Source organism: Podarcis filfolensis (assembly GCF_964270895.1).
Source record: "Podarcis filfolensis genome assembly, chromosome: 16".
NCBI lineage: Eukaryota > Metazoa > Chordata > Lepidosauria > Squamata > Lacertidae > Podarcis > Podarcis filfolensis.
This window is the reverse complement of record NC_139620.1, coordinates 6,219,954-6,231,287: the sequence shown is the minus strand read 5'-3', so window position 1 is coordinate 6,231,287 and position 11,334 is coordinate 6,219,954. Positions and strand designations below refer to the sequence as shown.

Below are 11,334 nucleotides of genomic sequence, written 5' to 3'. Positions count from 1 at the left end.
ACTGTAACACTTTATATATATACCGTAACACTTGTTTCTGATGCAGAAGCTGCAACTAGTGCAGAAGACATACTGGTCACAGGAGGAGGCTACTGGCAATACGGTAAGCTACTCCAGTCCAAGAGAGCTGCACAGATTACCTGGGCCTTGCTCCAGGTTATTGTGTTAATTTAGAAAGCCTTAAAGATCACATGGTTCCTTGTGCTCTGCCTCGGGTTGCTGAGGTCTACTGATGGAGGATTTTTGGTGGTCTCACATGACCTTGGTGTTCAGCTAGCTTCTGCTAGGGGGCAAGCTTTCAGTGTAGCTTGCCTCCCCCATGGAACTCTTTGCCAGTGGAGACTCAGCAGAAATCATTCTGACAGGGCTTTCAAAGTATCTGGGATTACTTGCCAACTAACTTCTACTGATGCGGATATTATTATTTAACCTTTTTACTGTAATTTGGAAGTAATACTGTGTTTTTAGGTTGTATACCACCTTGTGATCTCTCATCAACAATTTGTATCTGTTCAAGTACTTAAATTAGAAAAATAAAACTGTGCTGGAAATGCTTGTTGAAGGACAGCATCAATTCTGTGAAACAAAGCAGTCTCCATTAATGTTATCCGTTCAACTCCACTGTTCAACTGCACTGCATATACTGAAATGTTTTATTGTTGCTATGGCTAATACGAATAAAGTTTTTAATCTCTCTCTCTCTCTCTCTCCACTGTTCAACTCCACTTATTTAAGGGTTTCTAATGGTTCTCTGGAAGACACTTCTGATGTAGAATGAGGGCCCCAAGGTATCATATGGAGCTAGATGCTGCTGCAACTGTGCTGACGCTAAGCTGGTCTAGGTCAGCTCAATTCCTGGACAGGAGGCAACAAGGGAACCCTACGCATTGCCACATTTCAGTTCAACCATAGAAGAAAAAGGGGAGGCAAATGTTTTGCGATGCAATTGAAATTTTAATATGAGAGCAAAGAGATGCAAATAGTTCAGTGAAAAGGGCAAATAGAATACAGACTAAAAGACACCATGTTCCATAATACTTTCTTCCCACAAGAAAAGAAGGGTCGTAGAACAGGATAGAAGCAGATCACAAACCAAAAGGGTATACAATGCATGTTCAGAAATGGGAGCATTCACAATCAGGGTTACATTTCCTTTTTCTTTTTGGGAGGAGAGAGATCTTCTTAGGACATTACACTGGGGAATTTAGGGAAGGGCCCCAGTGTGGCGTTCATATTGCAATCTCTCTCTGGCTCTTTCTCCCAATTCCATAATTCCCAATTCAGATGCCACAGGGTGTTGCTTGTGCCAGTTCTGATGCTGGGTGTTCAATCTCTCAGAAGGCAGTGGTAAGAACCGGTCCAGCTCTTCCTTTATTTTTGTTTGCCCCATCGTTCTTCCATGCACATCCTTCTTTGGTCTTGATTTAGAATTGGCAGCTACCATAGTTGCATGGTAGCTGGGGCTGAGAGTAGAAGTCGGACACGTTGGAGCCACCACTGCCATACAGAGAAGGTCTGCCGAGAGGGTATCTAGCACATGGGTTGTACTGCTCAATGCAGAAAGGCTGGTCAGGGCAACAGAGAGCTGGCCCTGGAATGGTCAAGACAAAAGGTGGTGGTCGGATGGTCACTGTTGAAGGAGGGCACTGGGCATAGCAAGGATCCTGCCACATACCAGAACGACGGCCATAAGACATCTTTGAGGTTTAGAGGTGGATCTAAAAGAAGAGTCAGTGTTATGCAGAATTCCCAGAAGTTTGAGACAGACACAGGTTAAGGGCTCTTGGTCTGTTGGATCAGACCAAAAGGCCATCTACTTGCACACCATGGAAAAGATAATCCGATCGCTTGGTAACTTCCTCTTTGTGGGACTCATAGCTGGGCAGTAATATATTCTGGATTATCTAGCTCTGTATTTTCCTCATCGAGTAGAAAGTTGTTCTTGTAAATCTACATGGCCTCCTCCAACTCTACAATTTAGATGAGCCAGTCTTCTGGCTCGATATAAGCAATTCCCATTACCAAATGAGAAAGTGCAGAAGGTCCCAGGTCTAAATAGTAGTGGTATCAGTTTAAAGGACCTCTCATAGAAAGAATGGGAAATACTTCAGGCTGACACCAGGAAACCTGGCACATTTTAGGATAGATAGTCCAAGGGCCTGGTAGTTTCCTCTTGGTGGGACTCACAGTTTCATGGTAGAGCTATGTAGAAGGCAACAACTGCTGCCCCCACTGCTATTGCTCCTGCAAAGCTTGTGAGTTCCAGCAAAAATGAAGCTACCTTCCATTTGGACCAATGATAAACCTCAATCAAGTATCTCATCTAAGCATGTAAATCAGTGGTAAGGAACCTGTGGCAACAACTGGCAACCAGACCTCTACCACAAAGGTTTTGAATTCTACTGAAAAGGAAGCAACCTACCATTGGACTTTCTATCGCAATAACAATATTCAAGAAAGATTCTCATCTATGCTGGTAAATCAGTGGTGAGGAACCTGCGGCACTCTAGAAGGTGCTGGACGGCTGCTCCCATTTGTTGGAGAGTTGGAGTCCAATGACATCTGGAAGACTGCATGTTCCTCACCTATATTGTAAGCCCCAGAGAGCTTTTGCCAGTTGGACTACCCCAACCCACTACAAAATTCCAACATGCAAAGAAGAAGCAACACAGGCCGATTTGCTTGAAACCCTCCCACAAGGCAGCAAATCCCTGAGCCTACTTATCCTCAACAATCAGCTGCTACTGACAGACCCCTGCAGAACTGTGGCACACTTAGAAGAAGAAGAAGAAATGGCCACAGTTCCAGAATCCAAGTGGACTTACCTATTTCTCTGAGAAGTGCAGAAATTAAGATAAGTGTTTGGAAGAAGCCTAGAGCAAAGGCTTTTTATACTGCTTGGTGGTAGCAGGAAGCGTATTTAAGACTTCCTTTTTTTTCTCAGGGGGTATGATGGTGAGCTGACAAATTGCCACAGGGAAAATCCCAGATTGCTTCAAAGAGCTGACACCCTTTCCTTTATAATCTAATATTCATGAATTATCACCTCACTTTCATCATACATTTCTCTCGAACTCCGTATCAAAGTCTTTTACAATACTAGTGGCTGCATGACGAATATTTCAGCCTTGCATGGACAAAGTGCCATGACTCAGCATTTCGTTTTCATGAAGCTGCTTCCCGGAAAATTGTACATCACCATCAACAAGTGGTTTCGGGACATAGCCGGTGTTGGTGGTCATCAGGATAGAGTCACTGTCAATGCCTTGAAGCCACTAATTTGGCCACTCAATTCTCCCTTCATGGAAGACCCCTGAGAAGATGGGGATCTGGAAAAGGTGCGGAATAAGGCAACCGAAAAGATCAAGGAGCTGGAGCAATATCGGCAAAGTTTGCAACATTTGAAAAGCTTGCAACTCTTTAGAGAATAGACAAGTAAGGGGAGAGAACATGATAGAGGTCTGTGAGATTATGTTGGTGTGGACAAAGTGGACCCTCTCTCATAATACTACAACCCAATGGGGTCATCCAATGAAGCCGAATGTTAGAAGATCCAGGTGAGATGAAAAGAATGATTTCTTCATGCAGTGCATAGTTAAACTATGGAATTCACTCATTAATATACAGTGGTACCTCGGGTTAAGTAAATAATTCGTTCCGGAGGTCTGTTCTTAACCTGAAACTGTTCTTAACCTGAAGCACCACTTTAGCTAATGGGGCCTCCTGCTGCTGCCGCACCGTCAGAGCACAATTTCTGTTCTCATCCTGAAGCAAATTCTTAACCCGAGGTACTATTTCTGGGTTAGCGGAGTCTGTAACCTGAAGCGTATGTAACCTGAGGTACCACTGTATAGTGATGGCAACGAACCTTGGAAGACTTTAACAGAGCAATAGACAAATTCATGGAGGCTATCAATGGCTCCAAGTCATGATGGTTGCCCATTACTTACTCCACTCTTGACCAGTGGCCATGCTAGCTGGGCCTGGTGGGGGTTGTAGTGCAACAACAGCCACAGTACCACAGCTTCCCTATGTTGGTACTAAACCAATGCTTGAACTAAATCTTGCTGCCTGTACCACCTCCATCAAAGCACAGTCTTCTTCTAATGCAGGAATAGGGAACCTGTGGTCCTCCAGATGTTATTAGACTACAGTTGTCATCACCAAACCTGACAGTTATCCACGCTGGCTGTGGTTGACGGGAGTTGGCGTTCCACAACCTCTAGAAGCAGGGCCTCCACCCTTGGTCTACAACAAATTTTCTTGAGAATCTCCTATATTCTCAGAATAACAACTGACGGGAAGATGTCATTTTGCAGCTTCTCAGCTAGTTGTTGCTGATTTGCTAGCTGTTGCTAATGTGTTCTACAATAGCTAACTGATTTAAGATGGTTTGGCAAGTAGAAAAAAAAAATATAACAATCTGTGGCAGATTGGTGCTGTTTTATTGTTTATGCTAGCAAAGTTGAAACACCAAGACATGTCCAAGCCACAAACCAAACTCAATAGCTGCTCTGAACATCATGGACTTGAAATTTAATAATTCCTGTCAGGTAGTATTGATGGATTAATGTTTATAGTTTGTTTTCAGCTCTTGTTTAGAACTCCCCTTGTCTCCTCTACAAGATAGGAGGGAATTAAAACTATTAAAACTATGTTAATTACAAATTTTACTTTCACCATAGTGTTGTGGGGGATGCCAGCAAGTATGTGATTATAGACATCCCTGGGATTGTGGAAAAATACAAAAGTCCTGGCTTTCTGTGTTTTAAGAGATAAATACAATTACAAATTGTAGCACACTACCCACCTCACAGCTGGCTCTCCTAAACATTTTGGAAGAGAATGGTAAAATATTACACTGTAAGGAGTTCGTTATTCATGTGCTCAATGTGGCCAGAGTCACAATAGCCCAATTTTCAAGGGATCTAGCCAGGGCAGATATTTCTTCAGGGTACCCAAAGGTATGGAAATCAGCCCTACCAGAAAAATCAAAATATAAACTGAGAACCTCAAAAAAACAAAAACAAAAACAACAACCCAAGAACAAGTTTATTTGTTTGAAATTACTATTATTTGCATCAATAATTCAGAACATAACCAATCTCCATCTATAAATGGCTGTGGGTAATAAAAAAGAGTATGTGTAGAGTTTCACAAGCTAAAGTTTGTTAGAAATACAACTCCGCCCATCACCCCAGAAAACAAGGAATATCTGTCTATCCATATTTCACATTTATATCCCATATTTCCCCCAAAGAGTTCAAGTTGGCATACATAGTTCTCCCCATTTTATCCTCACAATAGCCCTGTGAAGTAGTTTAGGTTGAGATTGAGTGATTGGCCTAAGGTCACAACCCAGTGAGCTTCATGTCCAAGTGGGGATTTGAACCCTGGTCTCTCAGATTCTAGTCCAAAACTCTAACCACTACACCACACTAAGTCTCATTGTCAATGGTGTTTCTTAAATTGTTTATAGACTAACTATAGTTTCTATTATATCTAAAGTCTGGAATGTATTGCTGTTGTCTCTGGGCCCTCTTTGTTTTGATCTTTCATACCTGCTTTCTGTGATGATTTTGTTATATGCTTTATTTTGCATTTTAATAAAATAAGCATTGCAAAAAGGAATAGTAACCAGAGGAGCTGACCAGCTTCACACACACACACACACACACACACCCCACAAACACAACCCTGGTGGGGAAAGTGGAGGGTGAAGGAAGCTCTGAGACATCTTGCCAGAAGTCTCATCTTCTGAACGTGAGGACAGTTGCAAACCTTATTCTGGCTTTGTTTACATGCAACATTCCAGACAACCATCTTGTGACTCCCAGTTCTGAAGATAATGAACTGTGGTTGGTAGTGTGTTGAATTGCTCAAAGCTACCAGGCAAGTACATGCCTCCACAGGCAACTGAGTCCCAGAATGGTCCACACCTTTGTGACTGAGCTCTGCCCACTTGGACCACACTGAAAGTGCGATTCGTAAGTTAAGTACAGGAAATATGTTGCTCAAACCACAGGTAATACTCGCTATTACAGATGGTGTTGACACTACGAATTGATACATCTCATAATTGCTGGGTGCCCTGGGACACCAGGTAATAATTACCTGGAAAGATATAGAAGGGAAGGTGTAATTATTCGGGCCCAAATTGCAGCGTGCTTGCCATCTGCCAGTGTTAACTGGAATGTTTGTAGGAAGAGAAGTCCAATTTGGAAAATGATTACCAGAAGTAACAGCAATTGCCAAGCAGTTGAGGGTAAAACCAAAGATCATTGCAGCAGGCTATTTGGTGTTCTTGGAGGAAATAGATTATCTTGATCCCTTTCAGTCTGGTATTAGCCAGGATTTCAGGCGACTGAAACCATTTTGGTTGCCCTTAATTATGACCTACTGTGCAAGAGGTATGTGTGTGTGGAGGCGAAGGCTATCAGTGGCTATCAAAGCTATGCTTTGCCTCCACAGCTGGAGGAAGCAATGCTTCTGAATATCCAGCTGCTGAAAACCAGAGGAGGGGGAGAGGGCTCTTGTGCGTGAATCCTTCTTGTGGGCTTCCCATTGGGGCATCTGGTTGCTCACTGTGAGAACAGGATTATGGATTAATGGGCCACTGGCCTGAAGCAGAGGGCCTCTTCTTGTGTTCTTATGTGTGAGAGAACTTCCGACTTCTACTTTAAACTAAGGATCTCATTATATCAGAAGAAATTGCTTTGCAAAAAAATGCATATTTTAGGCAACGTTGCATGCAAAATGATGTATATGAACAGAAATTCATAATAAAATCTTGATGAACTGTCATAGGGACTTCAAAAAAATAAAATAAAAATATTCCTGAGCTACTGGGGAAGTCTGAGTAGCAGACCTTATTTCCTCTTTCATTCAGTTGAACCCACCCACCAAAGTAAAAAAAAGAAAAGAAAAATATTATTCTATTCTATTTTAAAAGGGAAAAGAAAGGGGAGGGAGCCTTTGTTGGAACTTGGTGGGTCTGTCTGTCCTAATGAAACCGCAGGAAACTTCAACTATAAAGAATAGTTTCCAACACTATGTTTTACTCAGGTCCTGGACTTCTCATTGGGCCATCTGGTTGGCCACTGTGATATCAGGATGCTGGACTAGATGGGCCACTTGCCTGATCTTTCTAGGAGAGAGACCACCTGCTTGAAACCCGGGAGAGCCACTGCCAGTCAGTGTAGACAATATGTATGTAATGCAGCTTCTTATGTTCCTGTTGCCTATTTTTGACTGGCATAGCCTAATTCATGGGTGGGAAACCTGTGGTCCTCCAGATGTTGCTGGACTTCAACTCCCATCATTCCTGACCATTGACCATGCAGGATTGAGAACGATGGAAAACATGATTCTGCCATAACGCAGGGGCAGAAGGTCCCAGATTCAATTTCTGGCATTTCCAGGTATGGCTGAGAATGTACCCTTGTCAGAAATGCTGGAGAGCCATAGCCAGTCAGTATAGACAATACTGAACTAGATGGACCAAAGGTTTGACTCAGGATAAGGGGTATAGTATAAGGAAAATGAAATATAACTGCTTGAAGATAAGTTTCACACTGCCAGTCCACTTGGCCTCCGTACATCAAATGGAAGATATTATCTTGTCCTTTTCCAAAGGAACCTACTGGTCTTGGGTTGGCTCTGGGAGCAGTGGAAATCATTTCAGTGAGTCTTGGTAGTTTCCTTGTACCAGGAACCACCCCTAAGTTCCCAGGGAAAAATGGTGAAATCCCATTTAGATTGTACAGCTGTGAAAGGAGCCTTGTCATCAGTGGATTACCACACAAACCCTGTGTTCTTGGGATGCTTTCAGGAGGATAATTGCCTGGAGAAGGTTGTTTTCAGCATATCTTCCATGTTCATCAGAAGCTTCAATGTGTTATACATTTACCCATCCCTAATCAATAATTACAACCAAGAAATCTGAGCCAATATATTATGGGAAGCATCTGCCTTTGCTAGATGTCTCAATGGTTTCCCAACTATTGAAATAAAGGCTTGTCTATGTAAAACTCACAGTTTAGACGGCGTCTTCCTGCTCATTTTGGTAGATTTGAATATCATTTTGGGACATGCAAATGAAGAATGAAGTATGTCTGTATTAAGATGTTAAATGGCCCAGATGTCTCCCCTGTCCCTAGATGTTGCACAGGGAGTCATTGAAGGCTGGCAAACATTGGGAGTGGTTGGTCAAAGAGCCTAACAACAGGTAGAACCAGAGCCAATGGCAGCCAGTGCCCAACTCATTCTGGTTTTGTCCCCATCCTTTTCCCCACTGCTGAGTTGCATAAAGGGCAATATTGAGACCAAGGGGGCTGAAACTGACACTCTGGTACTGGTTGTCAGTATCAAGGCTATCAAAGGAGAAGAAGGCAATTGATGGCTACTAGGCATGATGCCTATGCTCTCCCTACATGGTTGGAGACAGTTATGCTTCTGCAGGCCAGTTGCTGGAAACCACGTTAAGGGGGGGTTGCTCTTGTCCTTGAGTCTTGCTTGATGGTTTTCCATAGGCACCTGAGTGGCTGCGAGAACAGGAAGCTAGACTAGATGGGCCTTTAGCAAGATCCGAAAGGCTCTTCCTCTGTTCTGAAGGCAAGTGGGGGCACTGATTTAGGGCAGACTGAGTTGCTGAAGCAGTGCTCCATTGGCCCTAACACAGCAGCCTCCACTGCAGGGAGTGTAACCAAGAAAGGGGCAACAGCTGGTCACTGGGGCACACAAACACCCCACATTTCGAAGGAGTGGAAACATCTCCCACCTATGTAATATCATATTTGGGTAGAAAGCTCTGTACCTCTGTGTTCTAGCTGGAGCCAAGGCAAACAGATATGCGAGGAACTTTTGGCATCAATGTATATTTTTTGTGGGGAGAACAAAATATGTCTCCACCTCTGCTATCCCTTGGTTCTTCTTTCTTTTACCACCACCTGTTCTGCACTGGTACAACTTCTTGGGACTTCCAACCAGCCTCTCCCTTTGCCCCCCCCCCCCAAGACAAAAGCGTATCCCTTTGAACAATGCTACTACTACTACCAGCCTCTGTGGTCACAGTCATACCACACATTCAAAGCACAAGGACAGCACTGTGAACAGTTAGGGCTTCCCCAAAAGAATGAGGAGAACTGCAATTTGTTTAGAGTGCTGAGAGTTCTTAGGAGGACACCCCCCCCCCCCCCCGCCGAGCTAAAATTTGCCAAGTGGCTTAACCTGACAACTTTTTGCTCCTTTAACAAACTACCGTTCCTAGAATGTGGCCTGTGGGTAGCACCATCATTCTCTCCAGAGAGCCAGTGTGGTGTAGTGGTTAAGAGCGGTAGTCTCGTAATCTGGGGAACCGGGTTCGTGTCTCCGCTCCTCCACATGCAGCTGCTGGGTGACCTTGGGCCAGTCACACTTCTTTGAAGTCTCTCAGCCCCACTCACCTCACAGAGTGTTTGTTGTGGGGGAGGAAGGGAAAGGAGAATGTTAGCCGCTTTGAGACTCCTGAAGGGGAGTGAAAGGCGGGATATCAAGTCCAAACTCTTCTTCTTCTTCTTCCAGCAAGTTCAGCCAATTTTCGCTCCTACACTCCAAGATATCAAACGATCAAAGAGACCCCTTGACTTTGCCAGATGTCAATGGGGAAGTGAAATTGGGGTGAGGGCAATGCTGCTTCTTCAGCTGTCTGCTGAAAGGTCTTTAAGGTGGTGTCAGACCGTGAGTTCATCTCATTCGCCATTGCCTCTCCTGACCAGCAGTGGCTGTTTGGGTGTTTCAGATAGAGATATTTCCAAGACCAACATAAAGATTCCAAGAATCAAACCTGGGATATTCTACATGCAAGACAGATGCTCCACCATTGAGCTACAGCCCTACTAGTGCATTGTCGACACAGCATCTGAGTCTCACGTTGAAAATGCCCATTCTTATCTGGAGATTCCATGGAATGGACATGGGACCTTTTGCATTTGAAGGAGATTCGCTATCACTGAGCTGAGACCTAACATGAAAAATAAAAATGTCTTGAAAAAGACACCCACACAAAACTGGTAGAATTAGTCTTAGCCAAAGAAGGCCACTGCCAGAAGAACTAAACAGAACATGTTCACATGAAAAGTGAAGAATGTAAAAAGGTAATGACTTGGCAACTTCACGGGCCAAAGACAAGTTGCCAACAGCTTTCTCTTTTGCCCTGGCTTTTAATTTGAGGCTGGGAAGAAGTACCAACTTGAATAAAATATTGGAGGGGGCAGGTAAGCCCCAGTCTGCGGAATCAATCACAGGACGTGGTCTATGCACACCATTTGAATGGCAATGTCCATCAAATTTGGGGAGACCCGCCCTACTCAATTATGTTAATGGAAGCAAAAGGGACTTTGGACCCTAGGAGTTGGCTCCTATCAGTCTAGGTTGTACCCAACATAGTCAGAGTTAGACCCACGAAAATGAATGAACCTCAGTTGGAGTAACACATTCTTCAGTTATTTTGCAGACTATCATTTCTTGTGGTTTGTCATTCATGAGCCGGAGGGTTGTTGCTAGTCCTGCTTTAGCTATGCTTTAATTTAACAGGCTGTTACTGTTTTTCTTTGTGGTTTACAGTTGTTATTGTTCTTCCTTGACACTTGAATGTTATTTGCATCTCCAGACTTGCAACCTATATCAAAGGAGAATCTTCATGAGGGAAGATAAACCGCAATTCAGTAAACAAATAAACATGCATCCACAGGGAGGCTGTTCCATAAGTAGGACATCAACACAGGCCCAGTTAGGGGGCCACATAGGCCCCTGGCATAATTTCATGCATTTGGCAAAGAGGGGGAAATGAAGGGGAAAGGGTGGCTGAGAAAGGGGGAGGGGAGCAGCTGAGAAGGAGAGAGGGGGTGGCAGAAAGAGGGGCAGAAAGACACAGAAAGACAGCAGTGGATGAAAGAGAAAGAAAGGGCAAAAGGTAGAAGAACGAAAGAGAATAAGAGAGTAGCAAAAAGATAGAGGGTGAGAGTCAGGGCTGGAAGAATGAGGGGCTGAAATGGGATTGAAGAAAGCGGGAGGGAGGAGTGGGAGAGGGAGGGAGAGAGAGAAGATTTCTCCTCACTTCTGGCCCACCACTGGCCCATCTACCACCAGCATGTCACTTCTGACAGATGAACCTTTGAAAGGTAAAAAGCTACCCACCTCTGCCTATATCCACTGTATCCTGTAGGCAGTCACCTCACCACTAACAGCCAGGAAAAAAATGGAGGTGGCCCATGGATGGTGGCCTCACACAGACCCTCCAAGTGTCTCTATTTTCCAGGAACGTCCCTGATTTAGAGAAGTCATCCTGGTTTCTGA

At 44.0% G+C, this 11,334-nt stretch overlaps 1 long non-coding RNA gene across 1 annotated transcript; it reads right to left on the bottom strand.

Moving 5' to 3' along the window:
- Positions 1 to 933: 933 nt before the first annotated feature.
- Positions 934 to 3,042, bottom strand: LOC310751931. The gene is made up of 2 exons (XR_014542689.1): positions 2,826 to 3,042; positions 934 to 1,718 (listed from the first exon to the last, which is right to left on the bottom strand). It is a non-coding gene; the product is annotated as an uncharacterized lncRNA (long non-coding RNA).
- Between the last annotated feature and the right edge of the window lie 8,292 nt (positions 3,043 to 11,334).